Below are 25820 nucleotides of genomic sequence, written 5' to 3' on the forward strand. Positions count from 1 at the left end.
AATTCACCTATAGAGACTCAAAACAAATGTATAACATACAGCTTTTTAAAGTCTATAGAGAAATGGGAAAAATATATAAATACAAAGCAAACACAAACCAAAATACCCAAATGCATTTCAGACAAGATATAACTAAATTGTTACTAGAGATTAGAAGGACAATTTTGTTGTAATAAATCATTCAATTCATGAGGAATATATAATAATTCTAAATTATATGTACATGATTTAAAAGTTCCAAATATATAAAGCACAAGCTGAGAAAAAATTAACAAATCAAAGCCATTTAAAGAGACTGACACACGACTTTGAAATACTAACAGGTTACTTAGACAAAATTAATAGTTACCGAAATTCATAACAATAAAATTAACAAAATTATTTTTACGTGCATCACTGAACCATCCAACTACTAATCAGAGATTAAACATTCTTTTCAAGCACTGCAGGGTCCCGCGGTCTCCACGCCCACCGGGTCCTCCAGGGCTCCGCCCCCACCCTGCCACCCTCACTGACCGCCTCCTTTTTTCTGGTGTCCTACCTAAGAAGACTCAATGCCTTGATGACTACGTGACCTTACCAGCTGCAGGGCTTTCTCCTAAAGGATGTGACCCAATCCAGACCCTTGAACATTCCCAGGCACCGATAAAGCTATTTCGGTTGAAGCTCAAAAACACTGAAAGATTAAAATCTTGCTAAATACGTAGAAAGTACCCCTCCAACCCAACAACCCCCACTCTATTCCCCCCGGTTCTGAGCCAAAACCCTTAAACTTAGATGAATCTTACATGAAATCCATCACCCCCTTACTAACTCCCTACCGTTGGTCGGACATACCTAGATGGAACATCTTTGCCTTGCTACCTGCCTGGAGGATTGCTACAGCACCCTGTAAGCATCCTGTGCTTTGGGCAGATCACCCTAGTGTTTCGTGTTTATTTCTTTGGAATTCCAATGAGCCCCATCTACGGAAGGTTTAATACTTTGTGGAAATTCTGTTGCAGCCAATTTGGGGGTGACTCTAACGCTAGGTTTACATATAATGTTAATAAATATTGACCATATTCTAGGCCAAAAAATAACTCTTGAAAAATTTCAAGACATGTGAAGACAGATCACCTTCTCTGATCAGAATGTAATTAAAATCACATTTGTAAAAACAAATAAACCTACAAACATACATGTTAAAAACATAAAGTTGAATAACTTAGGGCACAGAAAATAAATCAATCATACTGGAAATTTTAAAATACGTATAAGCGAATAATAGTGAGAATGCTACAGATAATAACTTGTAAAACATCATTAACTTAGTAGCATCTAGAATGACATTTGTTAAGTTTAAATACTATATTAGTCTTAAATTTTGTCTAGGTGTCACTGCATAAATTAAATAAATCTACTCTTCATAAGAAAAGCACTCATATTTTTTAAGAATATGATTTGATTTTGTAGTTATTTATGGTTTATGAAATCTTAATATATTTTGATTTTTATCTCATAAAATTTCTAAGAGTTCAAATAAATTTCTAAACTTCTTTGTTACTGAAATTTTTCTTTTAAAATATTTGTGATATTGCCAAATGGTATATACCATACACTTATAAATATCTGGAGAAGAAATAAGCATGCTAAAGATACATTTAATAGCACCATAAAATTGTTGTAGATCAAGCATTTATAAACAAGAAACGAATCTTCAAATACAAGGGAAAAAACTTAATTTTATAGATACTCTTTCATGTGGAAAAACCAGTGGAAAATGAAAAAAATTAACAAAATCATTTCAGCCAAAACAAATGTATTGCTTAAATGACTAGTTAAATCTGCTTTGAAAGCTGCTATGTCCCCAAAAAACTAAATCATTGCTATATCTTAAAGTATTTACTACTGAGTTATTCAGAAATGTAACTTTGTGTTCATGTGTGAAATTTGGCTAGATCGGAAGATAAATATTTTGAAGAGTCATTTTTAGTTCCCAACTATTTTCAGAAAGATCAATTGGTGAATCTTTATACTGAGCACAATAAAACAACTTCCATATTATTATTACTAAATACTATGTTTATATATATCAACTTTTACAGAAGGTCTCATGATATTCTATCACAAGCTGCCAAACAAAATCCCATGTTCCTGCCGTAATTGCTTCTCCTTGTACAGTTCCTATAGACAATATTTACATAGACAACAGTAAGAATGGAGTCTAGCAAAGTGTGCAACATTGTGGTCCTGTCCATAGACAACTATGCAAAAAGAATGCAAATATATGACCGATTCAAACTTCATAAAATTAGAGCACACAGATACAAACATAAATTTAAAACTATAGTTCTACCATAGTCTGGATATCTTACTCTACCACTTTGTCATTTCTATAGCTCCACAGAAAAAAGATTTTTGTATTTTTCACATTCTTTTTCTATCACCTTTGTGTTAAATTAGTACTTTAAAAGTTTCTTTAAATGATCCAAAAATATTACCATATCAATAGCAAACCTTGAACGCTACTGGTATTTTAAATTATGAAGTAATTAACATTTTCTTTCACAACCTCAAAGCATCAAACTTGTATGAATAGGTTTAATCATAAAACTCTAAATTACTTGGTGCTTTAAAATGCCTTCTTCATATAATTCCTAATAGTTAAGTAGAGAATTAAATGTAATTTGTTAAATATGGTACTAAAATTACAAAGATATGATTTGAAGTGATAGAAGCCTGCTGTCAACATACAATATTTTAAGTGTCGAATAATATTTCTGTATTCACTTAAATGCATCTTTTTAAAATAATTTAGTAGGTGCTTTTAATATTAAAAATTTAGTTATAGTGATTATTTTTCACATGGCTCTAGAAAAATATTTTGAAAATAAGATTATTGAAGAATTTTCCAGAATTGACAAAGAACTTCTATATAAAAATAAAATGCACTGGAAGAGTTACACTTTAAGTCCAACTTATTAAAGAGAAAATGTCAGCACAGGATATATATAAAGCATTTTTTAAAATAATATGACAGCATCATAATTCTCTTTAATTTGTAACAATAATTGAACACATTTTCCACTAGTGTGGCCGCTGATCTTCACTGAAAATGGGGACAAAGGCTCTTTGCTTGGCATCTCTAGTAAGGCTTCCGATTGTCTTGCTAGGCCCATCTCTGCACTTCCTTGTAAATCCAGTTGCAGCAAAGAACATTGCTAAGTCAGTTTAGCAAGAATCCTGTACCATCAATATCTGATTAACCTCTATTTGATCAGGTTCCTCATCCTTCATCACTCCGTAGGTGATGTCTGATCACCCTGGCCTGAATTAAGGAAGTATCCTGTTAAGCCAGTTTAGCTAGAAACCCCTTACTTCCGTATTTCCTCTTGGTAATTTTCCATCCACTGATCACCCTGCTCTTGCATTATAAATTTACCACTTGCCCATTCTGTATTCAAAGTTAAGCCAAATCTCTCTTCTCCACTACAAGACCCTGCTATAGTGGTTCTATACCTATCCAGATTGTCCTGAATTAAGCCTCCCATGCTTTAACAAGCGTCACTTAATAGTTGTTTCCTCAACAATGGAAAATTGCTTTATCTTAGTCTTTTACAGGATTTCTTTGAAATGGTGCTGTTTGAGAGCCTTTTTCTCAGTGATGGTTGAGAGAGACAAAGAGAGATTTTTCTGTGTTCTAGACCAGAAGGGCACCTGAAAGCAGACTAAGATATCAAATAAAAAATCATAATTTACCAGATAACCTTCAACACAGAGAGAGAGAGAGAGGAATTAAATTGCTAAAGAAAAAGGCAGACAGTAAAGTTCTAGAGAGAAGAAATAAAGTCTCTAACAGCCAAAGCCAGGTCCCAAGTGAATTGGAAACACTAACAGTAATTACAAAAACCATCAATCAAAATACAGTAGAATATTAAGATAAAAAAATTTTTCATAGATAAGCTCTCAAGAAGGCTTGCAAGTTTACAAAACTATTATCCATCTAAAATTTACTGAACTACTCCTGTATTCCAGTCACTGAAGATACAGCATGAAAAAAAATAAACAGTATGTGCCCTCAAAGAACTTTCTGTTGAGTGATTAGAACAACTGTTTTGGGCTCTACTTTGCATTAGCTGTGGAGACATTTACAAGTTACTTATTTTCTCTAAATTACCAAACCCTAGTCTGTTCAGTGGGGACCAAGTACTTGCCCTGTTACCTTTTGTACCTATTGGCATTGAGGTTATATGGCCCATGACTTAATTTCTCCTTTTGGATTTCTAACATGTAAGATACAACTTTACATTTGGACATGAAAATTGTAAAAGCTGGAAAAATCTAATAAGTACCCTAAGGGCAATAATAGTCTCTACATCTCATGTATAATGTATCATTATGGAAGGCTAGAGAAGAAAGTAATTAAAAAGAACCTCAGTGATCCACACAAACCAGGAATCATCTAAAACTTAAAATTCTAATAACTAAAGGATTAAAAATTATTTCTGCAATTATATAGTACATCTTCCTATTTAAGATTTAAGAAATAAGAAAACTCGGTTTGGAAAGGTAAAAATGATTTGCTCAAAGACGTGATATGTCAGCGGTAGAGCTGGAGCTAATTCCACGTACGATGCATTGCAAGGTAGCACAATGGACTGAATGTTATGTCCCCTCAAAATTCATTCCTTGATCCTCAATGTGACAGTATTAGAAGGTAGGGCCTTTGGGAGGGAATTAGGACATAAGAGTGGAACCCTCATAAATGGAATTAGCACCCTTATAAAAGGGACCCTCCTGCCTTCTTTCTATCCTACAAGGATAAAACAATAAAATGGCAGTCTGTAACACAGAAGAGGGCACCCACCAGAAGCTAATTATGCTGGCACCCTAATTTCAGACTTCCAGCCTCCAGAAAAGTGAGAAATAAATTTCTGCTGCAGATAGATCACCCAGTCTATGGTATTTTGTTATTGCAGCCCAAACTGACCAAGGCACAGTGTGCACGCTAAAGCAAGTCCACCTTGCACGATGATCTGCCATGCTGACTTCTGATTAACGCCAGTTTCAGGAATGCCTCTAAAGTTTCTACGTTATCTACTGCTCAGAACTGAACTTACCATAAATCCTGCCCTTAAGCAAATTACTTCAATTGCCTTGCAAATACCTTCTGAAGCACATACAATCTTTCTCAATAACATGGTGGGAGTAGGGGGTGGTGATGGTGCAGGGATCCACCATCTTGTCTTGCCAACACCAAGGTGTGGCTTCTGTTTGTAAGTCCCTATTAATTGTTTGAGAAACTGGATTTGTCAGCCTTTCTCTTTGGCCTCTTAGTTTCCTCTGTAGGATTAAGTTTGCATAGACCTGCTCACCATGAAATACACAGAGTTTCCCGATATCTCATTTAGCAACCTTTCCAGCGATAACAAACAAGTGGTCTGTCATAGCCCCTTTCAATCCAAGATAAAAGTCGCTAATCTTTCCCTTGGGTTACCTGAACCCAAGCTTTATGCAGCAATCATTCTGAACTGAATGTCCCAGGGAGCCACTTCTAATTGATCAGATTTGAAAGGCATCACTACTTTATGTCATATATTCATGCATACAGAACTGCAGCAAAGGGAAGGGAAGCAATTGCTTATTTCAGCATATTCTCCAAAAGTCACAATATTTCAGGAATCTGGAAGGCAAATGTTGGCAAAATGTTTGACAAAACTGATGAAATTGTGTTCTAGCAGAGATCCCCAACCCTCATGGACCACTACCAGTCCTTGGCCTGTTGGGAACCAGTCCACAAAGCAGGACGGGGGGCAGCAGGTGAGCAAGCAAAGCTTCATTTGTATTTATAGCCCCTTCCCATCGCTGTCATTACGGCCTGAGCTTCACCTCCTGTCAGATTAGCAGCAGCATTAGATTTTCAGAGGAGCTCGAACCCTATTGTGAACTGGGCGTGTGAGGAATCTAGGTTGTGGGCTCCTTATGAGAATCTAGTGCCTGGTAATCTGTCACTGTCTCCCATCACCACCAGATGGGACCATCTAGTTGCAGGAAAACAAGCTCAGGGCTCCCACAGATTCTACATTATGATGAGTTGTAAAATTATTTCATCATATATTACAATATAATAATCATAGAAATAAAGGTACACAATAAATGTAAGGCACTTGGATGATCCTAAGACCATCCCCCTGCACCCAGTCTGTGGAAGAATGATCTTCCACGAAACTAGTCCCTGGTCCCAAAATGGCTGGGGACCACTGCGGAAGAGGAAATAAGCACAATAGAAATGTAGGAGGCTCCAGGAAAGAGTGACCCAGCAGGCCTAATGGCTATCCTTTGAAAAGCCTGCTTACAATGTTGGCCATTGACCGGCATCTGGAAACTTGGATATCAGAAGTGTGTCCACTGTACTTAAAACTGGTAAGAGTGGGCTCACTGTGCCTAAACTGATTGTACTAACAATATAGTTTATGCTGAATACTTGCTTTACATCTGAGAGTCTGGAATTTTGGTACCTGCCAGGCAGAGGGTGCCTCCCTGACCATCTCCCAATAAAAATTCTGGATGCGGAGTCTTTAAGAAGTTTCACTGGTTGATAACATTTCACACTCGATGTCACAACTCATTGCTGGAGGAATTAAGTGCTTCCTTTTTGACTCCACTAGAAGGCCCTGGAAGTTTGTGCCTGGTTTCCCCACACACCCTTTCTTTTCACTGTAACAGATCATAATATGTGGATGACTGCATGCTGGGTCTGGTGAGTCTGCCTAGCAAATCATCAAACTTTGGGGTGTTACTGGAGTCCTCCTGACAAAGATACATTTAAAGAAGAACACAAAAAACAGTAGTGCATGCAGGCTTCTCCAGACGACCACCTCATGATGTTAAAATCAGCTAGGAACTAGCGTAACTGGATGAAAATATTTCTCCATGAGCAGATTAACAAACAAGAAAAACCAATTGCATATTTACTGAAATCCTAATGAAGATGTACCTCTTCAAGGAGTCTGTTAAAAATTTTCCATTGCAAAAAAAGAATGCAAGAAAATGACCAGCAGAGTTTAAAAAGAGACCTCAAATATTAACGTAGACATTTATGATATTAATCAAACACATCAAAAGTGTACAGGACCTTCAGATGTTATTTTTCCAAAAGATACTTCATGAGATGAAATGACTAAAAAGCAGATAAACTTTTATGTTCACAGTACCATATTATATTCATAGTCGTTTTTTTTTGTTTGTTTGTTTGTTTGTTTTGAGACGGAGTTTCGCTCTTGTTACCCAGGCTGGAGTGCAATGGCGCAATCTCCGCTCACCGCAACCTCCGCCTCCTGGGTTCAGGCAATTCTCCTGCCTCAGCCTCCTGAGTAGCTGGGATTACAGGCACGCGCCACAACGCCCAGCTAGATTTTTGTATTTTTAGTAGAGACGGGGTTTCACCATGTTGACCAGGATGGTCTCGATCTCTTGACCTCGTGATCCACCCGCCTCAGCCTCCCAAAGTGCTGGGATTACAGGCTTGAGCCACCGCGCCCGGCTGCGTTTTTTTTTTTAAGTTGTATTTTTTAAGTCAAAAACAAGGTTTTTGTTGTGTGTAGGTCAATTATTTCATGTAGGTCAGTAATTTAGAAAATCAAGTTTTTGTTATTACAATAAAACAGCCAAAACAGAATACACAATTTACAACTTGTTTTAATCATTATTAATGTTCTAACAAATATAAAAATACACAGCTTTGAATGTTATTTTTGTATAGCAAGTACATGTTGTCACATAATAAAATACATTTCTGTAAAAATGTAGCTGGGCATGGTGGCTCATGCCTGTAATCCCAGCACTTTGGGAGGCCAAGGCGGGAAGATTGCTTGAGGCCAGGAGATCAAGACAAGCCTGAACCATCCATGGTGAGACTCCATCTCTACAAAACATTAAAAATAAATCGGTGTGCACCTGCAGTCCCAGCTACACAGACGGCTGAGGCAGGAGGATTTCTTGAGCCCAGTTTAAGGCTGCAGTGAGCTATGATTGTGCTACTGCACCCCAGCCTGGGTAACAAAGTAAGACTCTGTCTCTCAAAAAAGAAAAACAATGAATTTTAAAATATATTAAAATTATCCAATGTCTGGCTTTTTGCATTTCAAGAACATGTATTCTTAAAAAGTGAGCCTCACAGCTTGCTCTCCTTAATGTAAATTATTTCCTGAGGGAAATAATAAACAATTCTGTAAGTTGTCTTTTAGACAACTGCTAGATTTGAAAGCCAGATCAGTATTTTCCAACATTGTTTACTTTTTTTAAACCAAGAGAATGTATTATTTTCTACTTAAGAAACAGGTCAAAAATTGTTTTCACAATGAAAGGAAGCAAGCAAAAGAAAAAAAAAATATTGCCTGTTTTTCTGTTATTAAATATTCAAATGAAAAAGATAAATACTTTGAAAATCTAAGGACAAAGAACACAACTGCTACACATACTTGCTAAAGATATGAAAAAATTCATCATGAGTCTCCTAGATATCCAGAATCTTTATTTAAGGATAAAACCAAGAATAGATAATAAAGTCATTTAGGTGGCAAATCATCCCACTTCCCATCATGGCCCAAGACAGGTAATAGAATCCCGAGCAGTTTGAGGTTAGGACTCAGTTCCCACAGAGATTCCTTTTCCTGACATCTAAACTGAATGTAATCACCCAGCACCATAAATTTGTGTGATATTAACAGAAAACTTAGGGTTTAATACCAACATCTTTTTTCTGTCTGTATGAAATCTAACCATTACAGACAGTACCAGAAGAAACACACACACACACACACACACACACACACACACACACACACACACGGAGAAAACGCTTCTCTCTAAGCATATACCAAAAGCAAATAACATCAATGGGGTGCAGGAAAACACAACCCCAAAATACAGCACTTTAGAAACTGAGAAAGCAGTGGAAACAGTAAGGTCACACTGTGACCGCTCATATTTTTTCCCCTGAGAACTGGCCATGTAGATAATAAGATAATAAGATCCTCATTCTAGAGGGGTAGATAATAAGATCCTCATTCTAGAGGGGCCGTGCCCTATACCCAGAAGGAAGGAATGGCTTACAGAAAGGCCAAGCAGAACCTGAACAAAGAGGCCTTGCTCTGTCCCTCCCCAGTTTATTACCATTAGATCATACCCCTTTGCTCTCCAATCATACTTCTGCACAATTGTTCAAAAAATAGAATTTTGGGCCGGGCACAGTGGTTCACACTTGTAATCCCAGCACTTTGGGATGCTGAGACAGGCAGATCAACAGAGGTCAGGAGTTCGAGACCAGCATGGCCAACATGGTGACACCCCTTTTCTACTAAAAATACAAAAATGAGTGGGGTGTGGTGGGTGCACCTTGCTACTTTGGAGGCCGAGGCAGGAAAGTCGCCTGAATCCAGGAGGCAGAGGTTGCAGTGAGTTGAGATTGCGCCACTGCACTTCAGACTGGAAAACAAGAACAAGACTCTGTCTAAAAAAAAAAAAAAAAATCCCTGTGGCTTTGAGTCTTTGTTTCTGAAGATCTTTCTGTCTCATAAAACTTACATTAAGTAAATTTGTTATGCTTTTCTCTTTTTGCTCTTTGTTTCCTTACAAGGATATGAGCCACGAAACTTGCAATGAGGAAAATATATTATATTTTCTCCCTGTCCTGCTCTGAATATTTGCATCCTCCCAAAATTCATAGGTAGAAAGCTAATCTCCAGTGCAATAATATTAAGAGCTTCGTCTTTAGTAGGTGATGAGATGATGAGGGCAGAGCCCTAATGAATGGGATTATACCTTTGCAAAAAGAAACTCAAAGGAAATTGTTTGCCCCTTTTACTGTGTGAAAAAACATAGAAGACACCATCTATGAGAGATGGGACTTCACAAGACACAGAGTCTTCTGGCTCCTTGATCTGGACCTTCCCAGCCTCTAGATTTGTGAGTAAAAATTTCGATTGTTTATAAATTGCCCAGTCTAAAGTATTTTGCCCCAAATGAACTAAGACAATTTCCTGCAACATAAAGGAAAAAAAATATTGGTAGATATGACTACAAAAATTTTTTTGACTTGCACACCATAAATACAGAAGTGTGAACTGGTACAATCTTTTATGGAGAAAATTTCAACAATACTTTAAAACACCCTCAAAAATGTACATATTTTTAAACTTACCAGTACTACTTCTATGAAATTATTCTAAATGAATAATAAATGATATGGTTTATAGATTTTTTTTAAAATTGTCACGTGTTAATAATGGAGAAAACATCAAAAGGTTTGAAAGAAGAAAGGAAGGAAGGGAGAAAAGAAGGAAGGAGAAAGAGTAAAGAAGAAAAGGCAGGGCAGGCGAGGCAGTGAAGAGAAGGGAAGGGAAGAAAGAGAAAAAGGGGTGTCATGTTCAACAATAAGCAGGTAGAGAAATTGTATAATTTATTTCACAGTATATTTATTAAATTATACCATTAAACTATAAGTGAATATTTAATAATATTGAAAAATATTCATGATCTATTACTAACTTTAAAAAATCAAGTTATTAAACCATTAAAGATATATGATTTTATTTATGTATATTTATTTATTAAAGGCTAAGTACACATAATGGGTGGTGCAAGAATGGGTAATTTTTCATTTTTTTCGTTTTCCAAACAAAATATAAATATTTTAAAAGATTTATAAAATATGATGTGAGCATTATCTAAAGACCAAGGCTAGTAGTCACATCCAATTGTATAATTTCATCAACAACGTCAGTTCTGACTTCCTTAAAATTGAAATTTCTACTTTACCTGTAAAATATGTCATGGAGAACATTATTAGCTAAATTAAAATGGCCACATTTAGCTAACAGTTTATATTATGCTTAAAGATAGAATTACCTAACACTCATCTGAAAGCAGCACCTTTAAATGTACAACAAAAAATTACCCATTACTAAAATGAATGTACAGTGGAAAGCCCAGACTGTTCATTTCCTGAATTAATCAAAAGAAATGGAGAACGACGCTAACTCTAAACCACATATGCTCAATTTTTTCAAGAATTTTTTCATGCCCAGATGAAATCAAGGGAAGAATTTTTCTTCTTAATGTGCAACTTAAAGTGCCATGGAGCTTAGTGTCCTAGATGAAGATATATACATCAAATGTTAAAGATTACTATAACTCATTAAATCTAATTCCCACCTAAACATAAGTGGAATAAATTAAGATACAGAACTAAGTTTTTCACTTTCTACATTTAATGAGCACATAAGCATTTACATTAAACATCAATATAAAGCAACATAATCTTGCTTAATTATTTTTTCCTTATAATAAATTTTAGCACATTGTTGAAAACTCACTATAGTTCATAATTCCTTTAATAACAAAAATGCAGATTTGCTTAGCTTTAGATTTAAAAAAAAAACTATAGTCACTTCCAGCTTTCTTCCACATAAACTATTAACACCTTTTAGGAGTCTGATTGACCAAATATACAAATCCAGATTTGTTTGGTTTTGTTTTCTTATACATCTAATTGAGCGTATGCTTCTAACTATTATAACATTCACCATTTAAATATGTTTTTGTCTCCCCTATTCCCAAGTTTAAAATCTATAAAAGCAAGGAATTTGTCTTGCTCATTTTGCATTTTCAACAACATCTGCTTTTAAACATAAAACTTTTTCTGTAAGTGCTGAATGAAATAGAATTTAGGTCACTTGGGTGAAACCTAATATACAAACCATAGTAGAAACAAATACCAGAGACACAGAAGTCCGCCGTTGATTAATCTCATCACCTTTAGCAAAACACAAACTCTGGACTAAAGGTCATCCTCTGTAACATATGTATATGCTCACCTATCCTTCCCCCACTGGTCCCTCAACTAATTAAAGCATGTGAAAAACACTCAGGAAACTATAAATCACTGTGTAATTACGAAGAATTATTAGGTGCTAACTCCACACATTATTTTTATTTATTTATTTATTTATTTTCGAGGCAGGGTCTCACTCTGTTACCCATGCTGGAGTGCGGTAGCATGATCTCAACTCACTGCAATCTCAACCTCCAGGGCTCAAACGATCCTCCCACCTCAGCCTCCCCAGGAACTGGGACTACAGGCCTGCACCACCACATCAAGCTAACTTGTATTTTTTGTAGAGACGGGGTTTTGTCATGTTTGTCATGCTGGTCTCAAACTCCTGAGCTCAGGCCTCAGCCTCCCAAAGTGCTGAGACTACAAGCATAAGCCACCACACCCAGCCTATTACTGATTTTTAGTAAAAAAGTAAACTAATCCCTGGTTTTCAGGAATTTATTTATTAATCTAACTAAAAATTTTAGGCCAAATAGATATGTTTGTCATTGAGAATGTGAAATTAAAAACTATTAATGAAAAATTGGTATTTCTTCTGTAAAGAGCAGAAATTCTAATATTAGACAATTAGGCTCACATTTTTACTTCATCATTGACTAGTCATGTCATTTAAGCTCCCTGTGTGTGACCTTCCTGAATTCTATATAGGAGATGCCAAGGATAATAAAATCCTTGTCTGAGCTTTCAGAAAGATAAAATATATTGTATTTGAAAGTGTTTCAACAATTAAAGACAATACAGAAAATTTACTATTATTATTGTTTTACATAGTTAATTATTACACATTATTAGTCATCAGCATAGCTTTCACTAATATGATTAGTAACCACAAGGCACTAGATTATTGTATGTATGTTTTTATGAATCTTCAAAACAACTGTAGAAGGGGAATATTATTCTCATTCTACATAAGATAAAACTGAAGCTCAGACACTTAAGAAACTTCTCCAAGTATACAGAACTGCAGGACTGGCAGAATTTGACACAGGACTGTAGAAACCAAGGCCTATTTGCCTTCCACCACATCAGACTTTTCAAAACAGACTTCAGGTGCCTTCTGCTGAATGTCAGTAAAACAGCCCCTAAAACTCAGCATGAAAAAGCTAACCAATTGTCTGTTTCCTGTTATATTAAACGGGAAATATTAATATGCATTACAAATTAACCTCAATATGCAATTCACTTCATAAAACACATTAAAACTCTAAGTGGCAAGCTATCTTCCTAGGATATTAGTTATTAGTAAACTGCTTAAAACATTGCTTTCTGGCCGGGCGCGGTGGCTCACGCCTGTAATCCCAGCACTTTGGGAGGCCAAGGCGGGTGGATCACGAGGTCAAGAGATCGAGACCATCCTGGGCAACATGGTGAAACCCTGTCTCTACTAAAAATACAAAAAATTAGCTGGGCATGGTGGTGCGTGCCTGTAATCCCAGCTACTCAGGAGGCTGAGGCAGGAGAATTGCCTGAACCCAGGAGGCGGAGGCTGCGGTGAGCCGAGATCGCGCCATTGCACTCCAGCCTGGGTAACAAGAGTGAAACTCCACCTCAAAAAAAAAAAAAAAAGCATTGCTTTCTGATCACCCATTAACATGGTAGGTAACAGTCAATTTGGATGGAGTAGCATGGGCTCTCTCAGCTTCCACTACACTCAAGAAGCAGGTGACTTTTGTCCATCTGAAATATGCCTTTTAGTCAGGTTAGACCTGATTCTACTATTCTAACAACTATATCCAGCTCATTCTCATAAGACATTTTATTTTAAATGATATGCTGAGTTTAGATAAATAACATTTTCCCAATACAAACAAATATCTGAATAACTTACATGAGGAGTATGTACAAAGTCCACAATATCTGGTAATACATTAGCCATACACTAACCATAAAGTAGCTTGGGTTACACATGTCATACATCAGCAAACAAAAAGTTGGTAGTATCAAATAAAGCACCGATAGAAAACTGAATGAACTTACTTGCATTTAAACCCAAGAGCAGACTCAAAAAATTTAGACTGCTATCTTGTCAAAAACAAAGAAAGCATATAATGTTCAAAATGCACTATAGAATCCTTTATTATTCAAGGCATATTTTTAAAAGCAATCCATAGTTAATAGATAAAACATATAGCAGTCATTTTATTACATATATTTTATGATTATTTAAAATGCTATCAAGTTATTAGATTAATTGCTTATTTTTAAAGAAAAAAAGTAAACAACTGCCCCAAAAAGATAAACAATACAATAAAATTTTCTTTTTAAACAGACTACTCAATTGGACATATCATAAGCATACTTTACAAATTTCTTATACCTCATGATAATTAAAGACTTGGTTGAATCTCTGCCTTTATCCTGGATAAAGCAGATCAATGGTCTAAAGATAAAAACTTACCGTGTTTTCAATCGTTTTCTTTATATAAACTAAATTTCATTTAAATTATCCTTTTCTTCCCTTGGCCTCCTAAAAAACACAAAAGAAAAAATAATTGCTTATTTAACAACTAGATCTGGGGACAGATTCAAAGCCTTGAGAGATCACCAAATGGAAAAATAGAGTCACAAATAAGATTTGAGTCCAGGAGGAACCAAAGTATGTGACAACTTTTTGGCATATTAGGAGGTACAATTAAGAGAAGAAAGCGATGCCCTACAGCAGTGAGGACACTTACTTGGTCATCCTCATTTCAGTGGATGAAAATGTAAAGTTGTATCAGTTAAAGGTAAAATACGAAAGTTAAAAGCTCCCTTCCACGACTGCAAATTAACACACATGATACTAATCAATTCAATTAGATCAAACATAAGATTCTTTAATCTATTAGGAGGAGTGGCAAAACTAGAAATATCTGTATTCTTTAAGGTACCGTATTTCATTATTGACCCTATGCCAAACATAGTCTTTGCCCCTGACCTTAAGCACTATTTTAACATTGCTCTTTAATTACTGCACTCTTCCAATATTTTATGATAATCATATCAAAAACAGCCAATATGTTTTATAATTTCATTTTTTATAAAGTGATCAAGGATTTGCTCCTGGATGCTTAATAAATGTTTGCTCATTGATTACAGAAAACACCTAGCATAGTTCCATCTCTTGAATATTCAAGACCATAGTATTTGCTATGGTTTGGGTATTTGTTCCCTCCAAAACTCATGTTGAAATTTAATCCCCAGTATGGCAGTACTGAGACATAGTGCCTTTAAGAGCTGATTGGGTCATAGGGCTCTGCCCTCATGAATGGATTAATCCATTCATAAATTAGTGGATTCATGGATTATCATAGAAGTGCACCTGCTGGCTTTAAAAGACGAGAAAGAGAGATCTGGGCTAGCAGGTCTCATAGAATGCCCTATGCAGGCTCAGGACTCTCACCAGATGCAGCCCTTTAACTTTGGTCTTCTCAGCCTCCATGACTTTAAGAAATAAATTCCTTCTCTTTAAAAATTATCCAGTTTCAGGCACTCTGTTATAAACAACAGAAAACAAACTAAGACAGTATCTGTTGCCCCACCTTACAGATTTATTATTTAATTTGACCAAATTATCTGTGTTTGGAATTTAAAATATGTACGCTGTAAAATAATCATTTAAAAATATTCTATCATTAAAAGTATACCCTCAGAACTGGCAGTGCTGCGTATATACTTTATATTCTAAAAGAATTTGGTGTAGCTGAAATTCATAAAAGCATTAAGTAATATCTAGATCCCACCCATTTCATTCCATTTCAACATCATGCATGCATTAATTTCTTTTCTTTTCTTTTCTCTTCTCTTCTTTCTTCTTTTCTTCTCCCCCTCCCCTCCCCTCCCCTCCTCTCCTCTCCTCTCCTCTCCGCTTCTTTGAGACAGAGTTTTGCTCTTGTCACTCAGGCTGGAGTGTATGATCTCGGCTCACTGCAACCTTCACCCCTCAGGTTCAATCCAGCAATTCTCCTACCTCAGCCTCCCAAGTAGCTGGGATTACAGGCATGTGCCACCACGCCTGACTAATTTTTGTATTTTTAGTAGAGATGGGGTTCAGTAGGCTGATCTTGAACTCCTGACCACAGGTGATCTGCCCACCTCAGCCTCCCAAAGTGCTGGAATTACAGGTATGAGTCACTAAGCCTGGCCAATTTTTATTTTCTAAAGTGTTTTTTATTGATAGTGAAAAGGAAACTCAGGTGTTTAAAATCACTGCAATTAGTAATTAAATTACATAAAAATGACTGTTTACTTAAAAAAAAAAAAAGTCCAGATGCTATACCAATATTAATTAGAGGTAACCAGGATGATTTTTCCCCATATTTTTTATTCCTAAAACCCAATTACACACCTCTAACTTTTCTCATATATAACATTTGTCACTAGGAAACCTTTAACAATGTTTTTAAAAACATGTCAGAAAACAGTTCCAATTTCTTTAAAATTGCATTGTAAATAAAAATACACAAATTTAAAGCATGCATTAGCAAGCCAGACATGGTGGCTCACATCTGGCTTGCTAATGCATGTTTTAAACTTGTAATCCCAGCACTCTGAGAGGCTAAAATGGGTGAAACATTTGAGCCCAGGCATTTGAGGTCCGCCTGAGCAACATGTTGAAACCCTGTCTCTGCAAAAAATATAAAAATTAGCTGGGCATGGTGCCATATGACTGTAGCCCCAGCTACTTAGGAGGCTGAGGTGGAAGGATAACCGGAGCCCAGGGGGACTGGGACAGCAATGAGTTGTGATCATGCCACTGCACCCTAGTTTGGGCAACAGAATGAGACCCTGTCTCAAAAATAAAATAAAATAAAAACAATAAAATGTACATTAGCAACATAAATCATATTTATGGCAGTTCAATAGTCGTGTTTAAGGTACAGAAGATGGGAGAGTCGACAGGTAACTGAAGGAAGGAGCCAATAAAAACGACAGGAGTCAGTACCTTCTCCTAAATTAGAAAACTGTTAATAACAATCCAGTGCAGTAAAGAGACCAATTCTATCCTCTTAGCACCATTCCCAAACGGCGATATGAAGGTAGGGAAGAACTAAAATATCTTAGCCTTACTGTCACCAGCAAACTGGTAAGATTTCTTTTTTCTGTTTTTCTTTCTATGTGTTTTTACAGACTATGTGTTTTTTGTATTTTTTTTTTTCTTTTCTTTTATTAGAAGGAGTCTTGCTCTGACGCCAGACTGGAGAGCAGTGGCACGATCTACTCACTGCGACCTCCAACTCCCAGGTTCAAGCGAAGCGATTCCCCTGCCTCAGGTGTGGGCCGCCATGCCTGGCTAATTTATTTATATATAAATATAATACCTGTAGTATTAGCGTTATATGTAGAGAGAGAGGCATGGGGTTTCACCATGCTGGCCAGGATGGTCTCTACAGGTGCATGCCACCACACCTGGCTAATTTACACACAGACACACACACAGACACACACACACACAGACACACACACACAGACACACACACATTATATATATATATATATATATATATATATATATATATATATATAGAGAGAGAGAGAGAGAGAGAGAGAGAGAGAGAGAGAGAGACAAGGTTTCACCATGCTGGCCAGGATGGTCTCTATGCCACCACACCTGGCTAATTTATACACACACACACACACACACACACACACGCACACACACACACACACAGAGAGAGAGAGAGAGAGAGAGTGAGACAGAGAGAGAGAGAGAGAGAGAGAGAGACGGGGTTTCACCATGCTGACCAGGATGATCTCGACCACCCAGCTTGTATTTCTAAAGTAATACATAGTTACTTTAGAAAATCTAGAAATGGTACAAAAGCATTAGTGAGAACATTTAAATTGTCTATAATTTAATAATGCAGAGACAAAACTATCTGCAGCTTGATTTATTTTTTCATAAGTTTTTTTCTGTGCATATGTACATTAATTTTAACCCACTTTATACTATACTATGAGTACAATTCTGCATTCTGTTTTTTCACTTAACACATCAGAAATTCCATATGGTATGTTATGTACCCTTTAAAAGCATACTGTTCAAGAGCTATATAATACTCCATCATACAGTTTCACCAACATTGATTTATAGTTCTCCCACTGAATCAGTTGAGGTTGTTTCCAATTTTGTGTTTACACAGTTTATAATGAACAAAATCATTTTGAAGAGTTATCTGTGGTTTCAACATCTCTGATTTCCTTCTTTGGAGAGAATTCTAAAATCAGATGTCTAGGTCAGAAGGTAGGAACCTTTTAAAAACGGTTGATACATACTCTAAATTGCTTCCCAAAAAGATTGCACATGTTTACATTTGATTCGGCAATTTATGAAAGCACTTCTCTTTCACTTCTAGCTTTATGCTGCAAGAACAGGATGACATCAGCAAGGCAGGAATTGCTGAAGCATTTTAATTCTTTTATAATTTACTATTTCAACATTTTGTTAAATGCCCTAAGTTGAAAGGCTTCAGAGAACACGTCAAAATGTGTTCACAATTATGTTAACTTTTCTTTAATTTGAGGTTTAAAGAGCTCTAACTATTCTCACCAAACTATGTCCCAATGTCACTTGACCCAGAACTATTGCTCTAGAAAGACAAAATGAGATAAAAAATATATATAGAAAAATGGTATATTAGAATGTGGGATTTGGTCATGTAGATCTAAGGAAAAAAACCGAATGTTGAGAAAGGAAAATAATATTTGTCTGTGGAATGTGAGTCCTTTTAAATTGTGAGGCCCAAAGAGGCATTGAAAGGAGAGAGCAATCATGTCCTGCTCACCACCTTCTGAACTATGTATTCATCTCTGGAAATTTCTTGCTATTGCCACAGGTAGCTATCAATTAACCTACTAATCCCACACTGGACACAATAATCCACATCCTAGAGCTTAAGAAGGTATAAACAATCAATAACTTATATTATTTTAATGTAAATTATTGGCAAACCACCCAGAAACTGCCTCTTCATTCCCTTTAGAAATCTACTTGTCACTGGCTGGGCACGATGGCTCGCCCCTGTAATGCCAGCACTTTGGGAGGCTGAGGCCGGCAGATTACCTGAGGTCAGGACTTCAAGACCAGCCTAGCCAACACAGTGAAACCCTGTCTGTACAAAAATACAAAAATTAGCCAGACATGATGACAGGTGCCTATAATCCCAGCTACTCTGGAGCCTGAGGCAGGAGAATCACTTGAACCCAAGAGGTGGAGGTTGCAGTGAGCTGAGATTGAACCACTGAACTCCAGTCTGGGCGACAGAGCAAGATCCTGTCTCAAAAAATAAAAATAAAAAACAAAACAAAACAAAACAAAAAGGCAGGGCACAGTGGCTCACGTCTATAATCCCTGCACTTTGGGAGGCCAAGGTGGGCGAATCATGAGGTCAGGAGATAGAGACCATCCTGGTAAACATGGTGAAACCTCCTCTCTACTAAAACACAAAAAATTAGCCAGGTATGGTGGTGCGTACCTGAAGTCCCAGCTACTCAAGAGGCTGAGGCGGGGGAATCGCTTGAACCCACGAGGCGGAGGTCGCAGCAAGCAGAGATCGCACCACTGCACTCCAGCCTGGGCGACAAGGGCAAAACATGGTCTCCAAAAATAAAAATAAAAAACTAGTTGCCACTGCTTCTAATCAGAGTATACACCCAAGGCAACTTATGTGACAGTGTGTTGGGGGAAGCAGCAATGGAGTTTCCAAACTGAAACTGAGGAAGGAAGTGGCCCGGAAAAGAGTGGGGAGGAAGGTGAAGCCAGAGGCCCTGAAAAAAGTGACGAGGAAGGGGAAGGAAAAAGCGCAGTTGAGTCTGAAGTTGCAGAAGGTGATTCTGAGGAAAGATATGAACGTGAGGAACCAGTTTATGTAGGCACACTGTAAACCCTTCCTCGATTGCTGCTTCCCCAAACAAGTGCGTGCCACAGAGCTGGTCCTCATTGATACTTACCATCCTTTCATGATTATGTTATTGCTATTCTAATTGGGTCCACATGACCTAGAGCAAAACTTACAGAAAGAACATTATCCCACATTATAAATGAAGTTTGTGAAACAACAAAAACTAATCTGTTTAATGAATAATATAATGCCTTACTCTTCTCTTTGAAAATAAAGAGTTAATTTCTGGTTAAATACATCTTTACCTCTTCCCATTCCCAAATCCAACTAAAATAAGAATAGGGAAATTTCAAAAAAGTACTACACATGAAGGCAAAAAGAACAGGAAAGAAATCACGATATTCAAGAGATTTACATATCTGTAAATCAAACTGGCCAGCATAGTGAAACCCCATCTCTACAAAACATTTAAAACTTTGCCAGGTGTGGTAGCTCACACCTGTAGTATCAGCTACTCCAGAGGCTGAGGTGGGAGGATTGCTTGAGCCCATGAGGTCGAGGCTGTAGTAAGCCAAGATTGCTCCACTGCACTCCAGCATGAACAACAGAGCAAAACTGTCTACAAAACAAATCAAAAAGAATTATCAAACAACAAAAAACAAAAACTGCTACAAGACAGAAAAAGGGTAGAAGAAGGGTAACTGAATTAGCACAGCACACAGTACACCGTAACAGCCTGCAGAGGAAGTCATCAATAAGGAACGTCCGTGTGCACTGCAGAGCCCCTCAGGGGTCAGTAAGCGGCATTACCAGGTATTATGAAAATCAGGAGAAAACTGCAGAGGTTAAGAATAGGACACCTTGAATGTTCTCTGACTGCAGAACCAGAAGACTGGTCCCTCTTTTCACCTTCCCCCAACAAAAGAGTGGTGGTACATGTCCTAGAAAGACTAAACCAGAGTATCTCAAACTTGGAAACACGAAAAGCAAAGTTAAATCAAGGGAATTAGGTGAAGTTTACAAACTGACTTGTGGGAATTTCATTCTCTTCCTGTCCCAGATCTACCCTCAATCAGTTCCTTCTACTCCCTGAGAAAATAGCACCAGATAATTAAAAATGGAGAGGCCTTCTCCTCATCATTCCATAGTGAAATAAAACACAAATCCTACCTAAGAGGTAGCATACAGTTATCAGCTCCTAGTATTTTATTCTTAAAATTAGTATTTAACCATTATTTAATACATGAGAAATGCCTCAACATGAAAAAGACCAAAACAAACAGAAAAAAAAGGAAAACAGAAACAAAGACAATGCAGAGAGTGAGAAAGAGGTCCACAAAATATTAATTAATATATTAAATATATAATTTATATATTAATAAAACAAAAATACAATTCCATACAATAGGAATAGTCACAGAATAAAGAGTTTCTAAGAGTTATGAAAATCAAAATTAAAAATTACACTAAGGAGCTCATCAGAAACAAAAGGAAATGGGAAATCTCAAGAAATAGGATACCAGAGACTCAATCCAGGATGGCCAGCATTTTTCCAATAGAAGTTTAAGAAATGACGACAAAAATCACAAGAAAGAATATCACAATAGTAACAATAAAAGCAAAAAAAAAAAAAAAAATCACCAAGCTGGAAGACCAGTTTGAAAAGACATATAGATAGACAGCAAAGTGATCATAACATTTTCTGAGTAAAGAAGCACCAACCATCAGCATGGACTCTGATTTGCCGAAAGAAATACCACAAGATAATAGAGGCTTTGAAGTTCTGAGAAGCTGCCTATTTTAAATCAAATTATCAATTACACAGGAGAGTAGAATAAAGACATTTCAGGCATGTAAGGAGTTGAAAAACTTTCCCAGGAACCCTTTCCTAGGAAGGTACTAGATGCAGGTAACACAGACACCTAATACATAAAAGTGTAAAAAAAAGTTCCAAGATGACAGTTACCTGGCCTAGAAAAGACAGTTAAAACTAACGAAGGAGAACAAAGGGTCACAACTGGAACATTACCAAGCCCAAAACAAAAACAAAATAGTTGAATGTAGCTAATTATTTTATGAATTTGACCATTTAAAAAGGTAATTGAGGCCAGGCACAGTGGCTTGTGTCCGTAATCCCAATATTTGGAAGGCCAAGGCAGGAGGATCACTTGAGCCCAGGATTTCAAGACAAGCCTGGACAACATGGCAAGACCTTGTCTCTACAAAAAGTTTTTTTATAAAAATTAGCCAGGCACAGTGATGGATGGCTGTGGTCCTGGAAACTTGAGAGGCTGAGATGAGATCACTTAAGCCTAGGAGGTCAAAGCTGCCAGTGAGCCATGTTCATACCACTGCACTTCAGCCTAGGCAACAGAGTGAGACTCTGTCTCAAATAAATAAATAAATAAATAAATAAATAAATAAAAATTAAAAGATCATTGATAGCCATTAAACAGATCTCCGAGGGAATATTTGGGATCAAATAGTGAATGATTTAGTAAAACTAAACAAAAAAGGAAAGAATTCTAGGACTTTTTTAATGTACAAGAAAGGCAAAAAATCATGTGTTTTGGTTCAAACAATATTCACTTAGTTATTATAAATGTGAAAACTACTAATTTAACAAACATATGTGATATAACCTTGAATTAAAATGAAGGAAAAATATTTGAGATTTCTGGATGTCAGATCTGGAAAAACAAACTCTCAACCAACAAAACAATAAGTCAGTGGGTAATATAAACAATTTAAAAATCAAGAAATAACCTTATAAGCATAGAGCTATCAAAAGAAAAAACTGGAACAGTTGGAAATGGTTGCCTCTTAGTAGCAGGACTGGATTGGGGTAGGAAGAATGAGAGAAGTGTTAGAGGGTTACTGGGGGGTTTTTTTGTTTGTTTGTTTGTTTTGTTTTGTTTTCATTTTAAGCCTATGTGATTTTTTTTTTCTTTTTTTGAGACAGAGTCTCACTGTGTCACCCAGGCTTGAGTGCAGAGGCAAGATCCCAGCACACTGCAACCTCTGCCTCCTGGGCTCAAATGATTCTCATGCCTCAGCCACTCAAGTAGCTGGAATTACAGGCGCACACCACCATACCCAGCTCATTGTTGTATTTTTAGTAGAGACAGGGTTTTGCCATGTTGGCCAGGCAGGTCTCGAACTCCTCACCTCAAGTGATCCACCCACCTAGGCCTCCCAAAGTGCTGGGATTACAGGTGTGAGCCACAGTGCCTGGCCAGCCTATGTGACTTTTAAATCACATTTACATGATACTTCCATAAAATCATGATTAATTTCATTGATTTTACTTTAGTAAAATCCACCCTAAAGTTTTGTTCTTTCAGAAGGGAAAGTAGAAAAGAGTGGGATAGAGAAAATGGGCTGAAGTAGGGAGAGGGAGAGAAAAAGAAGGGAAAGGCAAAAAAGAAATGATATAGTCTATAAAACATCTTAGGAAAGCAGTTTTCTTAAAATGTCGTTAATTAAATGTAAAAGAGGTAATCAAGTAATTTAACCTGATTGCTAATTACTGTCTCTGGAATGAGTTAATTGTTGTACTGTATTTGTAAATAAGAAATAAGTATCAGTGAAATATAGCTTAATTACTTAGACTATATTTCTTCATTCACTCCCTTATTACCACCCTCATTCAGCCGACTTCATCTAGTACATAATGTCCACAACTCTCTCCTAGCCAATCATCTTGCCTGTAATTCCAGCTCAAGTTAATTTCTCAGAAGACCATATTATTATAACGGCATTTCCAGTTTAAGAACTTGCAACAGTCCATTGCTTGGGTTTAAAGCTGTACCTGCTTCTCACATCTAGTAACTTCCCAGGACAAATCCTTTGTTCCAGTCACTAATGTCTCCTTCTTGCACTATCAATCTCCCTGACATTATTTCCTAAAGTACCACTTCTATGCCGTGCTGTTGGGTAATCCCACAAAGTTTTCCATTTACCCCTCATCTACCCAAATTCTCCCCATCTGTCATAGTACAGCTCAAGCCTTATCACCCCTAAAATGCCCTCTCTGAAAATTCCACAGCACACATATTTAGCCCATCTCTACTCATTCTCATGATGAGGGAGGAGACCAGCAGGACTTCTTTCCCGATGAAATGAAGAAACTGGCCAGAACCAGCAAACGGTGGTGAAGGCAACCTGTAGTTTCCCTAGCTGTCCATCAGCATAACGGTCCCATCAGCGCCATGACAGTTTACAAACGAAACGGCAACATCTGTGTGTTATCACCACTTTTCTAGAGATTGCTGAAAAACTTGCCCCTTTATTGGTATGTAATTAAAAGTGGGTATCCATACTGCCAGCCAATAGCCCATATGCCACTACTCGGGGTGCACTGTCTGTGGGCAAGTGCTGTGCACTGTCATTCTGCTGTGCACTACCACTTAACAAGTGCAGGCAAGTGCCTGCTTCCACTGCCAGCTCTTTCTCGAAGTCTTTTCTGGGTGAAGCCAAGAACCCTCCAGGGCTAACCCAGTGCTCTATATCATCTAGAGCCCAAATGTGTGGCCTGAGAACCAACCAGAGCTAGTGGTGAAGCAGCAAGGTGAAATCAGCAACAGAAGCTGCAGCTATGTAACACAGAGGCCGAAACACTGAAGAGCTGCTAACACTGCACAGCTGTGACACTAGCCCAAGACTCATTCCTGAGCCATCATCTTTCCTGACAGGCAAAAGCAGTGTTGCTGAGTGAACAGGCCAGCAGCCGCAGTGTGAGACCCAGCGCTCCACTCGGCAGGTCACCAGTCTGCGCACCAATCCCTTTGCAGCAGCAAAACTCACCCAAGCTAGGGAAACCTTCACCCAGGCCCCAAGCTGGAGACGGGTCAGCACCATTTCGGCCCGGGGTGATGGGTGAGTGTCCCTTCTGTTCCCCCTCGGATATCGGGTGAACAGGGAAATAAGTACTCTGGGTACATGGTCACTTCAAAGTCCTCTGCCATTTGGGTGCCTTGGACAGAAGCACGCCTGACCAACTACATACTTGTCGCCCATTCTCTCAGTCTCTCTCCCCTAATGTCATTGTTTTTCCCACAGTGAAATGTATGCTTTGTTTGCAGTTTTTGCTTTGGCTCCCTGCTAACTGTATTTGGGCAATTATTTAAGGCAGGGCACTTGGTTGTGAGAGGGCCTCCACTGTGTTGACTCTGGGATGCCAGAGTCACATTGTTCTCTCACCCCAATTTGGCAGTTGGGGGTTACCATTGGTTGTCCCCCAGATACTCTAGGGTTTTTGGCATTTGGTATGGGAACTCTCCTTGAACAATACTCGGGTATTCTGAGTTACTTGTCATTTGGTACTGTTTGCCACTGTCCCCGCACATTCTAGGGTTTTGGGCATTGAATTCCCTCTAGGATTGTGGGTTAGAGTCTCACCGTAGGGGATTCTTGGTCTTGGCCTTTTCTTGTTTTCTACCCTAAATTTGTAATTTTCCATAACAGCATTTTCTTATCATTATCGTACTTACATTTTTTGTTCTGTACTTTGCATACATAAAAATACATCTTTTGTCATATTGTGTTCACTGGAGAAAGCAGTAATCTATGGCCCACTCATTTTTTATAATCTACTTTCAGAACGCTTTGCTACAGGAGGTGGGAATTTTCAGGGGAAAATAATAGAGCTCTTGCTAGACTGAGAAAAGCCTCTGTGTCTATCAGAGGTCCTTCTTAGACATGGGGACAATGGTAAGCATCCCGAAGAACTCACGACTATGGTGCCTTTTAGGCAATTGGAGATAATTTAAATTAAATGGCTGAAAAAGAAAAAAAAAAACAAACTCATCTTCTATTGCAACAGCATTTGAGTCCAATATAAATTGGGAGAACAAACAAGTGGGCCTAAAAATGGCTCTTTGTTATCATACTATTTTACGATTAGATGTACTTTGAAAAAAAAGAAGAAACATGGGGAAAAGGTTCTTATTTACAGGCTTTCATGGTCCTCTACTAGGATCCTGACTTAAAGGATCGTTACAGAGTGTGTCTGACTCACGTTTTTCCCAGGCACCAAGAAGCCATGCCTGATGTCTTAGACGATCCCTCCTGGCTGCTCCCCGTAGAAGGCCCATGCCCTCCTCATAGCTGCGTTAGTACTC

General features: G+C 37.6%; 1 protein-coding gene across 5 annotated transcripts in view; it reads right to left on the reverse strand.

Annotated features, from left to right (window-relative positions):
- The window catches only part of NAALADL2 (N-acetylated alpha-linked acidic dipeptidase like 2), a 1288446-nt gene that overhangs the window by 1171644 nt on the left and 90982 nt on the right, over positions 1 to 25820 (reverse strand). For 4 of the 5 annotated variants that reach the window (XM_074405415.1, XM_074405414.1, XM_074405412.1 and 1 more), the window contains one exon: positions 14277 to 14345. The gene's annotated coding sequence lies outside the window, so the exon portion shown is untranslated. Of the gene's footprint in view, positions 1 to 14276; positions 14346 to 15260; positions 15352 to 25820 lie in introns of all 5 variants that reach the window. The other variant, XM_074405413.1, reaches the window with a different exon arrangement.

This window comes from Saimiri boliviensis, chromosome 9, assembly GCF_048565385.1.
Source record: "Saimiri boliviensis isolate mSaiBol1 chromosome 9, mSaiBol1.pri, whole genome shotgun sequence".
Taxonomy (NCBI): domain Eukaryota; kingdom Metazoa; phylum Chordata; class Mammalia; order Primates; family Cebidae; genus Saimiri; species Saimiri boliviensis.